The sequence below is a fragment of the Oryx dammah genome, unplaced genomic scaffold (genome assembly GCF_014754425.2).
Source record: "Oryx dammah isolate SB20612 unplaced genomic scaffold, SCBI_Odam_1.1 HiC_scaffold_2, whole genome shotgun sequence".
Classification (NCBI taxonomy): domain Eukaryota; kingdom Metazoa; phylum Chordata; class Mammalia; order Artiodactyla; family Bovidae; genus Oryx; species Oryx dammah.
This window is the reverse complement of record NW_024070186.1, coordinates 145,287,014-145,305,699: the sequence shown is the minus strand read 5'-3', so window position 1 is coordinate 145,305,699 and position 18,686 is coordinate 145,287,014.

The following is an 18,686-nucleotide window of genomic DNA, read 5'->3' as shown; positions in this document are numbered from 1 at the left end:
GTGTCTGACTCTTTGTGACTCCCATGGACTGTAGCCAACCAGGGCTCCTTTGTCCATGGAATTCTCTAGGCAAGAATAGGTAGCAGATGGCACTCTTTTGTATTGTATATCATCCATTCAGTTCCTGTGGAATTAGTTTTTTCCTCAAAGTTCTCAGAGAGGTTTCTTTTATGTCAGTTCATGGGAATAAAATGTTTCTGGTTCACTTTTTCCCAACATTCAACATAGAAAAAAAATTGTCATAATTGCTTAATATCATTGAAGGTCACTTCCTCCCATTTTCAAAATGCATGTCTCTGTGTACCCTTTCCCATCATTCACAAAAGTTCAGAGAAGCTGCTTCAAACATTCTTCCTTCTTATGCTTCAGCTCCTTTCCTTCCTGTCTCATTCTTGGGGATCTGAGCATCTCTGATGTCACTGAGAAAGTGCTCATCTCTAGAAGCAAAGCCCTCAGCCTCCTGGCACCAAACTTGAGACTTTTTTTTTTATTTTTGAATGAGATTGGAGAAAAAATCAAGGAAAATGCCAAGGTAATGTCATATACTGAGATGTTAAAACACTAAAAGTGAAAATGTCCAAGGCAGGGTGGAGGAGCTCAAGATTCTATCTGCAATACGGTCAGGTTTTACCTTGGCTGCATCAGATGAATTCCCTCCCCAGTGCACTGGGTTCCTCCACCCATCACCTGCCACATTTCAAGTTAAAAAAAAAAAATAATAACACTTCTCCTGGATATTGAACCTCTCTATCAGTGACACCTTCCTTCATTTAATCATTAATACAAGTTTAAATCTTTTTCATCTAAGGCATAAAACAAAGTAACCATCAGCAACACAAAAATCAAATTGAGTTAATAAATCTATCCTTAGACCTGGTGATCTCTGTAGCTTCTGTCTGCATCATCATTCTTGAATTGCCAGAGACTGGTCCTGCTTTCCCACAAAGACTACCTTTATACTCCTCTCAATAGCTCTCTGACTAGCAAATTTAGTTTCACATGCTGCTTAGGAGTCACATAAGATAAATAAAACGAGGTGGTTGTACTAAATTTAAGGATCCTCTTTCTCTATTTGTTATCTGTTCCTTTAGAAATCTTTATTCTTCTACTTTTTATATGTAAATCAGTTAATGGAGTTTCCCCTTAATGGAATATTCTAGAAGTTCTGCATTTTCAGTTGTTACAACATTTGAACTTTTGGGCTACTAGGTTTATTAAGAGGGATGAGTCAGAGATGTGAGATGCCTTTAAAAACCAGAGTAGATACTGTATAGCACAGGGAACTCTACTTAATGCATGGTGGTGACCTGAATGAGAATGAAGTCCAAAAGGCAGGATATGTGTCTATGTATGGTTGACTCATTTTGCTGTACAGCTGAAACTAACACAGCATTCATTGTAAAGCAACTATATTCCAGTAAACTTAATTTAAAAGAAAAAATAAAAATAGATACTAATGTAAATTAAAGAACTTTCCTGAGCTTCACATAATTTTTAAATGTCCTGCATAATATACGTGTTGAGTGTTGGAGTGTTAGTCAATCATATTCAACTCTTTGTGACCCCATGGACTATAGATTGCCAGGCTCCTTTGCCCATGGGGTTTTCCAGGCAAGAATACTAGAGTGAGTAGCCATTCCCTTCTCCAGAGGATCTTCTCAACCCAGAGATTCAACCTGGATCTCCTGCATTGCAGGCAGATTCTTTACCATATGAGTCACCAGGGAAGCCCAAAACTAATTATAAATACTTGAATTCAACTGTTTTCACTGTAAGCAACAAATATTTTTTTTCCCCTTTAGTTTGTTTTTGCAGTTTTCATATACCCTGGCCTTTCTAGGAATGAAACTACTGTGGAACTTGAGGATGAGTATGTATTGCAGAGCTTGAGTTTATCCAAGAGTTCCTCACCATTTTGGAAAACAGTGTCCTCAAAGGCAGCTTCACTTGTAAGGTTTAAATCACTTACAGACCCAAACTGGCTAAAGTCTGGATTAGTAGTTGCTGTGATTACCTTATCCTGTTGTTGTTGCTCAGTTGATAAGTTATGTTTGATTTTTTGTGACTCCATTGAGTGCAGCACACAAGACTCCTTTGTCCTCCACTAATCTCCCAGAGTTTGCTCAGATTCATGTCCACTGAGTGGGTGATACTATCTAACCATCTCTTCCTCTGAGATCTCCTTCTCTTGCCTTCAGTCTTTCCCAGAATTAGTGTCTTTTCCAACCAGTCGCCTATTTGCATAAGGGAGCTTCGGCTTCAGCATCAATTCTTCCAGTGAATATTCAGGGTTTATTTCCTTTAGGATTGACTGGTTTGCTCTCCTCAATGTCCGAGGGACTCTCAAGAGTCTTCTCCAGCACCAAAATTTGAAATCCTTATCCTACCTGGAGGGTAAAATATGAGCCCTTCATTATAATTCTTACACTATAAATCACTTTCTTTTTATTTCTTCTTTAGAATGTAATTATAATACTGCATATTTTTTTCAAATTATGTGAACAAGTAGGTTTTATTATCCATGTGTTTCATTCATAGATGGTAAGTGAGCAGAACAAAATATTAGTTTAAAATGTTTGTGTTAGATCTTATAGGATAAAAAATAAATCCTGGGAAATTTTGCATTTGTTAGGCTTTTGGTGAGGGTCCATTCTCTTTTCTCATGGTTGCTCAAGCCTTGAAAGTGTCCAGTTACCATTTATTCATCAAAGGCTTGTGCACATCCATTCTCTAGTTTCAATGCTCTTTGCTGGGGCTTGGACCTTTTATGCAGCTGCCAAGTGGCCATAGGTATTCACTTTTTTTCTTCTTTAAAGATCAACTTGCTGCATGCTACATGGTTTTTTTTTTTTTTTTTTTTTGCCACAAATAGGCTCCTATTGCTCTGTTTGTAAGCTTGTGGGCATGTCATGAATACAGATGCCATTAGTCAATTAAGTGATACTTTTCTCATCCTCAGCAGACCATCATCGCCTCTCACTTGGATGATTGTCATCTGACTTGTTACCCAATCTCCTGTCTCACTCCTCTCATTTTCCATTCACTGCTTTGCTAAGACTGGGCTTCCAAGATGGCACAGTGGTAAATAATCTACCCCTGCCAATGCACAAGAAGCAAGAGATGTGAGTTTGATCCCTGGGTCAGGACCATCCCCTGGAGAAGGAAATGACAACCCACTACAGTATTCCTGCCTGGAAAATCCCATGGATAGAGGAGCCTAGTAGGCTACAATTCATGGGTTCACAAAGAGTTGGATACGACTGAGCACACACACTCTGTTGTTGTTCATTCGTTCAGTCTGGTCCCACTCTTTGCAACCCCATGGACAGCAGCATGCCAGACCTCTCTGTTCCTCATCATCTCCCAAAGTTTGGCCAAGTTCATGTCCATTGCATCAGTGATGTCATCCAGCCATCTCATCCTCTGATGCCCTCTTCTCCTTCTGCCCTCAATATTTCCCAGCATCAGGGACTTTTCCAATGAGTCAGCTGTTGGCATCAAATGACCAAAATACTGGAGTTTCAGCTTCAGCATCAGTCAGTCCTTCCAGCAAGTATTCAGGATTTATTTTCTTTAAGATTGACTGCTTTGATATCCTTGTTGTCCAAGGGACTCTCAGGAGTCTTCTTCAGCACTATAGTTCAAAGGCATCAACTCATTGCACTCTGCCTTATTTACAGTCCAGCTCTCACAACCATAAGTGGTCACTGAGAATACCATAGCCTGATTATATGGACCTTTGTCAGCAGAGTACTATCTCTGCTTTTTACACATGGTCTAAGTTTGTCATAGTTTTCCTGCCGAGAAGTAAATGTCTTCTGGTTTCCTGGCTGCAGTCATAATCTGCAGTGATTTTAGAGCCCAGGAAAAAGAAATCTGTCACTTTTACACCTTTTGCCTTGAAGTATTGGAGCTGGATGCCATGATCTTAGCTTTTTTAATATTTAGTTTTAAGTTGGCTCATTCACTCTCCTGCTTCACCCTCATTAAGAAACATTTTAGCTCCTCTTTGCTTTCTGCCATTAGAGTGGTATCACCCGCATATCTGAGGTGGTGGATGCTTCTCCTGCCTATCTTGATTCCAGTTTGTAACTCATCCAATCCAGCATTTCTCATGATGTGCTCGGCATAGAGATGAAACAAACAGGGTGACTGCAGACAGGCCTGTTGTATTCCTTTCTCAATCTTGAACCAATCAGTTGTTCTATACAGAGTTCTAACTGTTGCTTCTTGACCCTCATGCAGGTTTCTCAGGAAACAGGTAAGACAGTCTGGTATTCCCATCTCTTTAAGAGCTTTCCACAGTTTAGTATGATCCACACAGTCAAAGGCTTTGGCATAGTCAATGAAACAGAGGTAGATGGTTTTCTGGAATCCCGTAGCTTTCCCTATGATCTAGAGAATGTTGACAATTTGATTTCTGCTTCATTTTTCTTTTCTAAACCCAGCTTGGACATGTGGAAGTTCTTCTTTCGCATAATGCTGAAGCCTAGCAGTACTCTTGCCTGGAAAATCCCATGGACGGAGGAGCCTGGTAGGCTGCAATCCATGGGGTCGCTAAGAGTCGGACATGACCGAGCGACTTCTTTCACTTTTCACTTTCATGCATTGGAGAAGGAAATGACAACCCACTCCAGTGTTCTTGCCTGGAGAATCCCAGGGATGGCAGAGCCTGGTGGGTTGCCATCTCTGGGGTCGCACAGAGTCGGACAAGATTGAAGCGACTTAGCAGGAGCAGCAGCAGCGGACAAGATTTTAAGAATGACCTTACTAGCATGGGAGATGAGTGCAATTGTCTGATGGATGGCATACTCTTTAGTACTACCCTTCTTGGGAATTGGGATGAAGATTGATCTTTTCCACTCTTGTATAAAAGGACACACACTCTATTAAGATGAAAATATGATTACATTACCTATCTGCTTATAATCCTTCAGTCTTCCAAATGCTCTGATTTAAGGTCCAAATTACTGTGTATAGTTCATCAGGCCAGATACAACCTGGCCTCTCTTTTCCCTCCTTGTCTCATCTCCAATCCTTTTGCTTCATGCTCTAACTAGGTTGATTTCTTTCATTTTCTCAATAAGCTTTTTTCTTTCTTGCCTCTTTATTTGTAGCATATTCGTGCTCTAAATATACTAACCAACTTTATTCTGGGCTCATTCTTACTCATCCTTTAGGTATCAGCCTAATCTGAAACTGTTTTTTTTTTTTTCCTTACCCTTTTAATTACTTAGAAATTACCCTGGCAACTAATTTTTTTCTATTTTAATGCTTCATTGCATTCATAATTATTTTCCTTTGCCATAGGAAAATGTAGCTTTGTAAGGAAATTTTCTATGCATTTTTGAAATATATTTTCATTTTGTATAGTATTTATTTTTATTTATTTACTTAGTTTAACCAATCTTTGAAGCACATGGGATCTTCATTCCCTGACCAGAGACTGAGCCCGTGCCCTCTGCATTGTAAGTACTGAGTCTTAACCACTGGACTCCCAGGGAAATCCCTGTGTGTTTTTAAAGATCAGTTTTTCTTACAAAGTTAGCATAATAGGCACTCAATACATGTTTGGACAATAAATGAATACATAATGAATGATAAGATGTTTTTAAATATTTTAAACTTTGATACATATGTTATACACAAACAAAGCTAAAATTTAATCAAACAGTAGTTGTGTAAAAAATGAAATATTTTGTTTTATCTTTCATTTAAGACATTCTAGTCATGACCAACTAATAGGCTGCAACTGTAGTTTCAAAAACATTGTTATGACTGCTCTGTTGATGTGAAAATTGTTCCTAATTATAATATTTTTAGCAATTGCATTAATTAGAAGTAGGTCATATTCATTTAACTTCTTTTTCCCAAATATTAAAATCTTAGTCAAGCTCTCTAATATTTAGTAGCCTAAAGATGATTGGATTTTTTCAGTTTTGCATTAAAACAAGAAATATCTTAAAAATACTTGTGCAAAAGGTGTATGAGTGTTAGAATCATACACAGTTCATAGCTGTGTCATATATATTAGAGCACTGGAATTTGGTTAGTCAGCAAGGTAGACTCACAGTTTTGAAACAGAATTGATAAGTATGTTATTCTCTAATGCTGTATTACCCTCTTCCCAACATTCTACACAATTCTCCATATTGAAAGCAATCCTTGGAGAGGACCACTCTTAGGAAGTTTCTGCTTATGTCAAGTGTAATCCATCAATTCAGCTCTTTTTTGGGGGGGAGGCGTTTATGGTGTTAATGTCACTGCCCTTGACCCTGGGGATGCAATGGTGAGTTGTGTGGTTATGGTCTCTACCACCTCAGAGCATTAAGAAGATACTCCCTCCTATCACCTCATCTTCTCTGTGTTCTCTACCTTCTTCTCCTTCTCCAACTGAGACTTGGTTCTCCCTCTAGCCTTTAAATCATGGATGCTTATTTTCACATGAACTGTTCTCGATAGGATTAAGCAGTGGTATCAATATTTGTTTTCACCACTACATCTTCCCATTAATTTCCCATCAAATATTTATCTCAGTCTCTCTTGCACTGAAACCTGCCCTCTGACTATATTTTCATGCTCCACTTCCTACTCATTTCATGCCCCCACAATTGAACTTCACTTTTTTTATATATATATTCATTCAGGTCGTTGGCATCTGATTTCTCAAGCTCCCCTCCATGCTCTCTCTGATTCTTGCCTTCAGTACTTCAGTACCCAAAGGTTAACCCATCTGGAGGCTGGCTGTATCTGTGTCTTGATCTGCCTCAACCTTAATTTTATCTTCTTTTCATGTCAGTAGCCCAATGCCTTGAACACATATTTCTTGTGCAGTGCTAAGTCGCTACAGTCATGTCTGATTTTTTGTGACCCCACGGACTGTAGCCTGCCAGGCTCCTCTGTCTATGGGATTCTCTAGGAAAGAAAACTGGAGTGGGTTGCCATGCCCTCCTCCAGGGAATCTTCCAGACCCAGGGATCAATTCTAAATCTCTCATGTCTCCTGCATTGGCAGGCAGGTTCTTTACCACTAGCACGACCTGGGAAGTCCATAAATTTTGTAGGCCTCTTTAATTATCTGGAGATTAAAATTCAAATCCCACAGACTTTTTTTCTTTCAATTCTTATACTACAGCATTGACTTTTAGTCTCAACAAGAGTGCAGAGGGACCCTGCCCTTCTCCTCCTCTGTTTACACCTTCCTGGTTGGATTAGGAGTTCAGGAAGCCACGTGTCATTGCCCACCTGGAACCCCTGCACTTCCTTCCCAGTCTGCTGCATCACAGGATACTAAAATTTTCTCCCCAAATGTCCTTAATCCTGCTTTCAACAGCATAGTCCCCTTCTCTAGACTAATCCTCTGGAGAATGACTCATACTAAGATGCTGCATTTGGAAGGCTCAAGATCTGGCCAAAAGGCAGCTGTTTGTAAGAAAATTAATAGCGCTTAGGGGTGCAAGATTATACATCCACACTCAGGTCACATTATCTTGGTGTGGGATAAAGTCAGATGAGAAGAGAACCTTGCAGATCTGGGCTGTTTGCTGGTGCTTCCTGTGCTGCTCATTGTGGTGTGGACTCTGGCCCTTCCAGGTTGTAATAAATGTAGATTCGTCAAGAAATGAGGAAGAGATATTTTGTATAACACTTTGCCAGTTCAGTTTCGTTCATTTCAATTGCTCAGTCGTGTCCGACTATTTACAACCCCTTGGACTGCAGCACTTCAGGCCTCCCTGTCCATCACCAACTCCTGGAGTTTACTCAAACTTATGTCCATTGAGTCAGTGATGCCATCCAACCATCTCATCTTCTGTCATCCCCTTCTCCTCCTGCCTTCAATCTTTCCCAGCATTAAGGTCTTTTCAAATGAGTCAGCTCTTCACATCAGGTGGCCAAATTATTGGAGTTTCAACTTCAGCATCAGTCCTTCCAATGTATATTCAGGACTGATTTCTTTTAGGATGGACTGGTTGCCAGATTTATATATAATTTTAAAATATTTAGGTATGTGGTGCGCGAAAGCCATAATTCAAAAAGACACACAAATGTCAATGTTCTTTGCAGTACTATTTACATCCACCAGGACATGAAAGCCACCTAGATATCTATTGACAGTGAATGGATAAAGAAGTTGTGGTACATATATACAATGGAATATTACTCAGTCATAAAATGGAATGGATTTTAGTCAGTTAAACTATGGTGGGTGAACCTGGAGCCTGTTATACAGAGTGAAGTAAGTCAGAAAGAGAAAAACAAATATTGTATATTACCTCATAGATATGGAATCTAGAAAAATGGTACCAATGAACCTATTTGCCCAGCAGGAATAGAGATACAGATGTAGAGAATGGACTTGTGGGCTCAATGGGGAAAGGAGAGGGTGGGATGAATTGAGAGAGTAACATTGAAGCATATACATTACCATGTGTAAAATAAATTGCTAGTGGAAAGTTGCTCTATAACACAGGGAGCTCAACCTGCTGCTCTGTGACAACCTAGAGGGGTGAGATGGAGGGGTAGGAGTGAGGTTCAAGAGGAACAAGATAGATGTATACTTATAGCTGATTCACGTTGCTCTACAGCAGAAACCAACACAACATTGTAAAGCAGTTAGCTTTCAATTAACAACAATTTAAAAAGTGGTATCTTAAACAAAAAGAGAAAATAGAGAGCCATACAATAACAACCACTTTTTTCATATTTTCATATTTAATTCTTAGAAAAATTCAGTGAGATGTTATCATTATTGAGATGATTAACATTCTTCCTCCTAGAGCGTGTGACATCTTTGGAATCTTGATATAACTGAAACCTGGAGACAACACAGACTCTTTGATGGCTGTGTGTTGGTCACAAGGCATTGTCCCATTCCATGGAACAAGTTGTGCTCAGTATATGCAGCTTTCATAAAAATGCAAGCACTCAGTTTACATTAGTGTCTCGTTTACTGTTCCCCTCCTTCTCCTAATACAATACCCTGGCTCACCATTTGACAAAAGAAACAGTGAGGTGGAGAGACTTCATTAACATAAGAGGCAAATATCAGCTCATAAGTTTGCTCATTGCCCTGAAACCACTCTGGAATTATCATGCACCGTGTTCTTATCCTCACACTCAAACAGCCTCAGAGCAAACTTTGAAATAAAGCTTACATTTTCTAGATTTCTGCAAAGCATTTGAAGAAATTATTTTTTATATTAAAAAAAAAACACAAACAACTCAGTGGGTGGAAGACTTAAATAGATATTTCTGCAAAGAAGATATGCCAATGGCCAAAAAACACATGAAAAGATGCTCAACATCACTAATTGTTAGGGAAGTGCAAATCAAAACTATAATGAGGAATCACCTCACACCAATCAGAATGGCCTTCATAAAAAAATCTATAAACAATAAATGCTGGAGAGGGTGTGGAGAAAAAGAGAACTCTCTTACAGTGCTGGTGGGAACTTAAATTGCTACAGCTACTATGGAGAAGAGTATGAAGGTTCCTTAAAAAACTAAAAATATTGCTGCCATATGAAGAAATTATTTTAAAAATGAAGTCTTTCATTTATATGCTTATTTCCTAGGGACCATAATTCCTTTAAGAAAACAGGTATCCTGTCCTTAAAACAGGTATTCCAACTCAATCTGACAGGAATAAATGTGACAAAGGAAAGATAATATATGCATGTTGGTAATTTAAAATCATCTAGCTTTAAAAAAAAAAAAACAGGAAGAATCTGCATGAGTGACATCAAGTGAGAGCTTTCCTTGTTACAGTACATTTTAGGCAGTTATACAATTAAGAAATATCTCAATAGTCAAATTCACATCTGCTGACTCAAAAGCCTTAGTTCTTGGCCATTTAGTTTAGTTCAGTCACTCAATTGTGTCCGACTCTTTGCGACCCCATTGCAGCACGCCAGGCTTTCCTGTCCATCACCAACTCCTGGAGTTTGCTCAAACTCATGTCCATCGAGTCAGTGATGCCATGCAACCACCTCATCCTCTGTCATCCCCTTCTCTTCCTGCCTCTCATCCTCTGTTGTCCCCTTCTCCTCCTACCTTTAATCTTTCCTAGCATCAGGGTCTTTTCCAATGAGTCTTCCTTTTGGGCTTCCCTTGTGGCTCAGCTGGTAAAGAATCTGCCTGCAATGAGGGGGACCTGGCTTCAATCTCTGGGTTGGGAAGATCCCCTGGAGAAGGAAAAGGCTACCCACTCTAGTATTATGGCCTGGAGAATTCCATGAACTGTATAGTCCATGGGGTCACAAAGAGTTGGACACGACTAAGCGACTTTCACTTCTTAGCCATTAAGGTCCTATAACATTTTAGTTAGTATTTTAGGTTTTGTGTGTAGTTCATGTATGGAGGAGCCTGGTGGGCTGCAGTCCATGGAGTTGCTAAGAGTCCGACACGATGGAGGGACTTCACTTTCACTTTTCACTTTCATGCATTGGAGAAGGCAATGGCAACCCACTCCAGTGTTCTTGCCTGGAGAATCCCAGGGACGGGGGAACCTGGTGGGCTGCCTGATGCGCTGCCGTCTATGGGGTCTCAGAGGCAGACACGACTGAAGCGACTTAGCAGCAGCATGTGAAAGATGTGGACATCATTCCTGCCTTCTTTTTTTTGAAGATTAAGAACAGTTTCATAGATTTTCTTCTTATTCATCTTTTCTCTCTACCATAGGTGACAAGATAACAGCTTGCGATGCATAGGAAATATATATTTGAAAGTCTGGGATTACAGTTTAGTGTAAACCTGTGTCTTAGAATGTGTGTGAGTGCTGTAGACTGTAGCCTGCCAGGCTTCTCTGTCCATGGGATTCTCTAGGCAAGAGTACTGGAGTGTGCTGCCATGCTCTCCTCCAAGGGATCTTCCCAACTCAGGGACTGACCCTGTGTCTCTTATGTCTCCTGCATTGGCAGGCTGTTTCTTTACCACTAGCACAAACTGGGAAGTCTTATAATGTGGAAAGTTTTAGTTATTTTTTCATGCTCCCTATTATAAAGTATACTTTCAAGGTACTAACAAGAGGAAAGCATTAAAAAAGGAGGACTGAAATAAATTTTTGCCAGTTGTTTGAAAAGAAAATTTGATCATTTTTCAGATTTTGTAAAGGAGATATTAGCATACTGGTTCATTAAACTGAAATTAATGGGAAAATGACATGAGCAGAGTATAATTTGTAATGATATTGAGAAAAAATGAGAGAATCATAGCTATAAAGTCTGAAAAGGGAAATAATAAAAAATAGTAGAGTTGGAAAGGTGAACGTTTCAGGACTTTGGCTATCTTTTGCTAACTGGAAAGATATTGACAGAGCTGAAAACTTTGCTGTCTAATCAGAGGAAAAAAGTATAAATTCTGAAACAAAAGAGTGAATTGGTGAATTATGAGAACTATTTTTTTAAAATTCCACATCCAGAGACCTGACTTCTAGACTTTTTACTTGGTAATATGACTAAGTCAGCATTTCATTTGACATATGACCTTGATCAGGTGCTATGGTCTGAATGTTTATATCTCTCCAAACTTAATTTGTTGAAATCCTGACCCTTTAGGTGATGAAGTGATTAGGTCATGAGAGTGGAGCTTCTGTGAGTGAGATTAATGCCCTTATAAAATAAACCCTAAAAAACTCCCTTGCTTTTTCTGCCATGAGAGAATATACAGAGATGGCAAACTATTAACCAAGAAGCAGGTTCTGGCCATGCACCACATATGCCAGTGCCTTGATCTTGGACTTCCCAGTCTCCAGAGCAGTGGGAAATGAGTTTGTATTGCTTATCAGCCACTCAGCTTATAGTATTTTGTTGTAGCAGCCTGAACAAACTAAGAGGCCAGAAAATGGGAATAAGGGACAGAAAAGGAAATTATTTTAAAAAGAACACTATCATATGATGGCAGAACAAGTGGAAAGATAATTTAAACACTATGTGGACATTTATTTACAGCAAAGAGGTTTTACACAATAATGTGAAAGATCATTTTAAGCAGGCTTAAGGTATAACCGCCTGTCATATCTGAAGTATTCATACCTGAATATACTTGAATATATTCATCTCTTATAAACGTGATTAAATTATTGGAATTTTTGTTCTATAAATTATAAAAGATTGACATTCTTATTTTAGGAAAAATTTTAAATAGTACTTGAAAATACCAAAAGAAATAAGAAAATGTATAAATTGTAAAACAAAAGCAAATAAGCTTTGGAATGTCCTCAATATAGAAAAAATGGAACACACATGTGTAGGTCCTCCATGAATGTGTCTGAATGATTGTTGAATAGATGAGAAGAAAAAGACTTTAAGAAATTATTGAAATGGAACCTCAGGAGTGGACAAGAGAGAGACTGGGAATGAGAACATGTGGATGAAAATGGAGTCAGGACTCAAAGGACTGAAAGAATCAAGAAAAAGAAGATGAAGTCACTGCTAGGTTTAAGCAACTCAGAAAAAGCATATACAATGGTTCATTATCTTTTAACTAATAAAGAAAAAGAGAAGAACTCATTAAGTGTGCTGTCAGAGTGTGCTTTGAGATGCCATGAGCTCCCAACTATTCCTAGCAGTTGATAGCAGGATGAAGGAAAAAAGTGTAAATGAGGTGTGAATGAGGAAGGAATATATTTTTACAACCATTAGGTTTCTTTTTTCAATGCATTTTGAGTTTCTCTGAGTCCTCACCAACATCTCTAGGCCTTTTAAATGCCAGAGGGTGATCCCGTCATTGCGGAAATGGCAGAAACCGGTCAAAGAGTTAGGAAGTGAACCTAGGGGTCATTCTGTGAAACAACTTTGGTTTTTAAGTACAGAGGACATTTTTCAGCACTCTATTTTTTTTTTCTTGAAACACAAATGAAAGCTTTCACACATTTTCTAAATCTGGTTCAGGACTAACCTATGTCACTTGTGTTCTTCTCAACTTTGTGACTTAGTCCAAAGTTACACACGTTGGCTTGAGAAGTTGACTTATACATCCTGTAACATACACTGATCACCTACTGGGTGGTGGCACCCTGGTTTAGGAGCTGATGTACATGGCTAGCAAAACTATAGATGCCATCCCTGATTTTTGTTAAACTTTGTACTTATTTATTTATGGCTGCGCTGGTCTTCACTGCTGTCTGTAGGCTTTCCCTATTGCAGTGAGTGGGTGCTCCTCTCTAGGAGCAGTATGCAGGCTTCCTATTGCAGAGGCTTCTCTTGTTGCAGAGCATTGGCTCTGGAGTGCTGGCTCAGTAGTTGTGGCACACCAGCTTTGTTTATCCATGGCAAGTGGAGTCTTCCTGATCCAGGGATGGAACCCATGGCCCTTGCACTGGCAGACAAACTCTTCAGCACTGAACCACCAGGGAAGTTCAACTACCCCTGATTTTAACAAATGTCAGGTCAAGTGGGAGTGGTGGATACTAATCATAACCCCGCAGAAGAATGTATTAAGGTAAGATGAGCAAAAAGGATCTGGGACAAGCAGAGTATAGCAAAGGGAAATCAATTTAACATGTGTGTTTGGGGATAGTGCCAGAAGGCTTTCAAGGAAATGATCTATGAGCTGAGTTCTCAAAGAAAGTAGAAGTAGAGAATGTTCTCTGATAGGCAGGTGGAAACAGGACACAATTAAAAAAAAATCTCAATGCTTAGAAAGTGTTCTTTGCCTTTTTAATTATGATTCAAATGCTATATTTAATTTTACTTTTTATACCTTATAAAGGATAGTAGAAGGATGTAGGGAGACTGAACAGAACTCAGGAGGCCTGGGTGCATCATTTTGGGTTTTGTGGCTTCCTTACTGACCTCTCTGGGCTCTGGTTTCCAATCTAGACAGAAAGGGATTTGGGCAGAATGACCTCTGAAGTACTTTTCCAATTAAAATTGCTGACTGTTTGGTTCAGGTAAAGAAAAACTGGATGCTTAGTATCTGTGTGGATTCATGTGTTGAGAAAAATAGTTCCAATAAAGTAAAACTCATTATAAGTATTACATTGTTAGTCCATGAAGGACAAGTCTGGCTGTGATGAAGCTGCTGCTATAGTTCTCTGGGGCTCTCACAGCATGTCCATGGAGACAGTGCTTTCCATGTCACATAGACTGTCACTGCAGAGAAGCCGAGGCATTCAATAAATGCTTATTAAGTGAGCTGCATTTGCAAAGCAATGGGATTGAATCAGGAAAAGTCTTTACTTTGAGTCCTCAAAAGTGTATTGAGAGACTTCTGAACAAAAAGGGGAATTTGTCTTCTAAACTATTTGCTCATAATAGCTTTAGTCAAGCAACAGATACATTCATTGTTTATAAGAAACTGAATGCTTGAATACTAGTCTGATTTCATGACTTTGGGATCAAGGTCTTAACATGGTAGACAAAAGATAAGACACCTGCTAGATACTATAACTCTGGGGATGTTGACTAGATTAAAAAGCATCCACTGACAAGCTTACTTTCGGTGATAATTTTATGTTACACACACAAATAATGAATGTTAACGGTTGTATTTATTTCTGAAATAACTCCTCAAGTACCTACACTGATTGTGGTAGGGAAATTTAGTTGAAACTAAAGATAATTCTTCATCAAAATCAGTTTTTAAAGTTCTATTCAGTACTACTCTTTTTCAGTCTTATTGATGAAACAATCTTTTTATTTTCTGGGTTTCAAACGATTTGGGGGAATGGTGCCAGAAGAACAAAGCAAACACCATTTGTCATGAATATCTGGCTCATAAAACTGAGTTTTGGACAGCTTATAGAGAAACACTTTTATATCTAGAATTTGTCATCTTTGAAGATGCTAATCCTGTTGAGCTGGACCTCTTAAGAAGAAAATAAAGAAAGGGGGAGATGCTGTGTACCACAGAGGACAATTTTAGTGCCAACTACTTTCTCCAGAACATGTTTGTATTGCATGTTTGGTAGACCTTATGGTTGCTCTTTTCTTCTGTGCTTTGAAAGAAGGCAACCTCATGAGTGAGAGTATGTGAAATAATATTTCAGAGATGGTGCAGATTACTTCTGTAAAATTCAGTGCTATCCAGATGGCATGACAACAATTTAGTTTTGTATTTAAATCGAAGATTAAGGAAAATTAGGTTGCGACCTCATGGACTATAGTCTTCCAGGCTCCTCTGTCCTTGGAATTTTCTAGGCAAGAATACTGGAGTGAGTAGCCATTCTGTTCTCCAGGAGTTCTTCCCAAGGGATCAAACCCAGGTCTCCTGTATTGTAGGCAGACTTTACTGTCTGAGCCACCAGGGAAGCCCATTTAAATAGAAGACTAAGGGAAATTAGGGTTTCAAGGATTTGGACAGGACTGAAGTGACTGAGCACACACATCTGTTCACATCTCCCTTTAAAAGCTATACGAAGAATAATTGACACATACATAATGAAGCATAGTACTGATGTAAGAGTAATCCATGCATTCATGAAAAGTTAATTTGATCTTTTCTATATTGATCAGTGTATAGAAAGAGGAAAATGATGATTTGGTTTTCCTCTTATTTGATTGCATCTCAACTGGGATATTTTATTTAATGTGGTGCATCAGTCTTTAAAAGAGATATTGACAAATTGGGAGGTGTTTAGAACTGAAGGGACCAGAATTTTAAAGGAAACTGAAAGCATAAAGAAGACTCTAGGAAGGAATTGTGGCATTGAATCTATAGAACACATGACTGCTAGGGATATGAATATGACGGCTACTCTTAAACAAACCAGGAGATTTCTGCACAAGGGGCATTTGACTTATTCTTTGTGGACTTGTGGTCTGAAGACAATTATTTTAGATTAATGTAGGGAAGATTTTTCTAATAACCAAACCACCTAAATATACTTCTGACAGTCTCTGGGGAGGTAGGATCTTGAGATGTAATAACTTCCAAATCAACAGAAGTGTTATGGGATGCTAACAGAGAGGATTTAACATCAGATGATGGCAATGCCAGATGGCCTTAAAGTTCCCTTTCCACTTCAAATGTGTCTTTAAGTAAAAATTTGATACTTTTGTCACAGAGCATGAAAGTGACCTTCATATTTAACAATATTTCTCCAACGCTCCAAATCTCTGAATAAGTTTTCATCCTCAGATCTTTAATAGCAATTTAGCCTTTTCCTAATCTAATTATACACAAATAACTGGAATATTTAAAACATTTATATTCATAACCCTTTAACACATAAAGAAGTACCATAAAATATAATTTGGCTGTTTACCTTGAAGTGAATTAATTTATTTTAAAAGTGACTAGTTAAAATAGAAGCATTTTACTTCTAGCAAGAGTATATTGAAATAATTCCAGTAAAAATATTTTTGTGACTATATTTCAGCTCAAACACAGAATTAAATAGTATATTTAGAACTGGGAGTGAAATTAAGAATCAACTCTGGAGGGCGGTCCTAAGATGGTGGAGGAATAGGACGGGGAGACCACTTTCTCCCCCACAAATTCATCAAAAGAACATTCAAACGCTGAGTATATGCCACAAAACAACTTCTGAATGCTGGCAGGGGACATCAGGCACCCAGAAAAGCAGCCCATTTTCTTCGAAAAGAGGTAGGAAAAAATATAAAAGACAAAAAAAGAGACAAAAGAGGTAGGGATGGAGCTCCGTCCCGGGAAGAGAGTCTTAAAAAGAGAGAAGTTTCCAAACACCAGGAAACACTCTCACTGCCAAGTCTGTGGTGAGCCTTGGAAGTGCAGAGGGCAACATAACAGGGAGGAAAAATAAATAAATAAATAATTAAAGCCCACAGATTACGAGCCCAATGGTAACTCCCCCAGCGGAGAAGCAGCGCAGATGCCTGCATAAGCCACTAGCAAGCGGGGGCTGGGCAGGGAGGCGTGGGCTGCATTGCTTAGAGTAAGGATTGGGCTGAATGTAATCAGAGCGAACTAACTTGGGCTAGCAAACCAGACTGTGGGATAGTTACCATGCGAAAAGCTCTAACATAAGACACCACCAAGACCGCGCACAGAACAAAGGTCAGAACAGAATTAGCCAGCTGCAGACCATCCCCCTCCGGTGACAGGCAGCCAGAGCTGGAAAGGCCAGAATGGGGCAATCGCAGCCCCAGAGACACATTATCTACCAAACTGCAAGCAGGCTTCTTTGCTAACTAAGACTTCTTGGGATTCTAGACAGTCATCATCCGCCTGAGAAGGTGCACCAGTTGTACACCCAGAAAACTGAGCAGCAGGGACAGGAGAGGCAATAAGTTGCAGCGAACATGCTAGCCAAACACTTGAGCTACTCGGACCTGGGAAGGGCACAAAACGCAGGCCCAACCGAGTCTGCGCCTCTGAAGACTACCCGAGTGCCTGAACCTGAGCGGCTTAGACCTGGGAGGTGCATGCAGCCCAGGGCTGGCCTCAGATGGTGCCCGGTGGAGCAACCTAGAGCCTGAGCAGTGTGGGCAGGGAGGGTATACGCCCCGTGAGCGGGGGCAGGCCCAGTGTAGCTGACGCATTGTGAGCACACACCAGTGTTATTTGTTTGCAGTGTCCCTCGCTCCCCACAGCGTGACTGAACAAGTGAGCCTAAAAAAAGAGTCCACCACCACCCCCCTTGTGTCAGGGCGGAAATCAGACACTGAAGAGAGCAGGAAACAGAAAAAGCTAAAACAGAGGGAACCGCCTTGGAAGTGACAGGCGCAATAGATTAAAGCCCTGTCGTTAGTACCGACTACATAGGAAGGGGCTTATACATCTTGAGAAATATAAGCCGGATTAAGGAACTATCCGAAAACGAACTGACCCCACACTGCCCACAACAACACCAGAGAAAGTCTTAGATATATCTTTACTATTTTTATGAACATTCTTTTTTTTTTCTTTTTTTTAAACTTTTTAAATTTCTTAAGTCCTCTCTTACTCCTTTAATTCTTATTTTTATGACCTATTATTACTTTTCAAAAAAAGACCCTATTTTTAAAGCAAATTTTATATATATATTTTAAAAAATAATTTTTGTGACTTTGTTTTTTTTTCTCCTACTCTTTTCTTATTATTGTACTTTTGAAAATCCAACCTCTACTCTAGATTTTTAATCTTTGCTTTTTGGTATTTGTTATCAATTTTGTACCTTTAAGAACTCAACCTTCAGTACCCATTTTTATTTTTTTTATTTATTTTTTTTTTTTAGTACCCATTTTTACTTGAGAGTGAGATTACTGGTTTGACTGCTCTCTCCTCCTTTGGACTCTCCTTTTTCTCCACCAGGTTGCCTCTGTCTCCCCGCTTCCCCTTCTCTTCTCTACCCAACTCTGTGAATCTCTGTGTGTTCCAGATGATGGAGAACACTTAGGGAACTGATTACTGGCTGGATCTGTCTCTCTCCTTTTCTTTTCCCCGTTTTATCCTCCTGGCCACCTCTGTCTCCTCCCTCCCTCTCCTCTTCTCGGTATAACTCTGTGAACATCTCTGAGTGGTCCAGACTGTAGAGGACACATAAGGAAATGATTACTGGCTAGCTTGCTCTCTCCACTTTTGATTCCACCTCATCACATTTGGGTCACCTCTAACTCCCTCCTCCCTCTTCTCTTCCCGATGTAACTCTGTGAACCTCTCTGGATGTCCCTCACTGTGGAGAAACTTTTCATCTTTAACCTAGATGTTATATCAATGGTGCTGTATAGAAGGAGAAATCTTGAGGCTACTGTAAAAATAAGACTGAAAACCAGAAGCAGGAGGCTT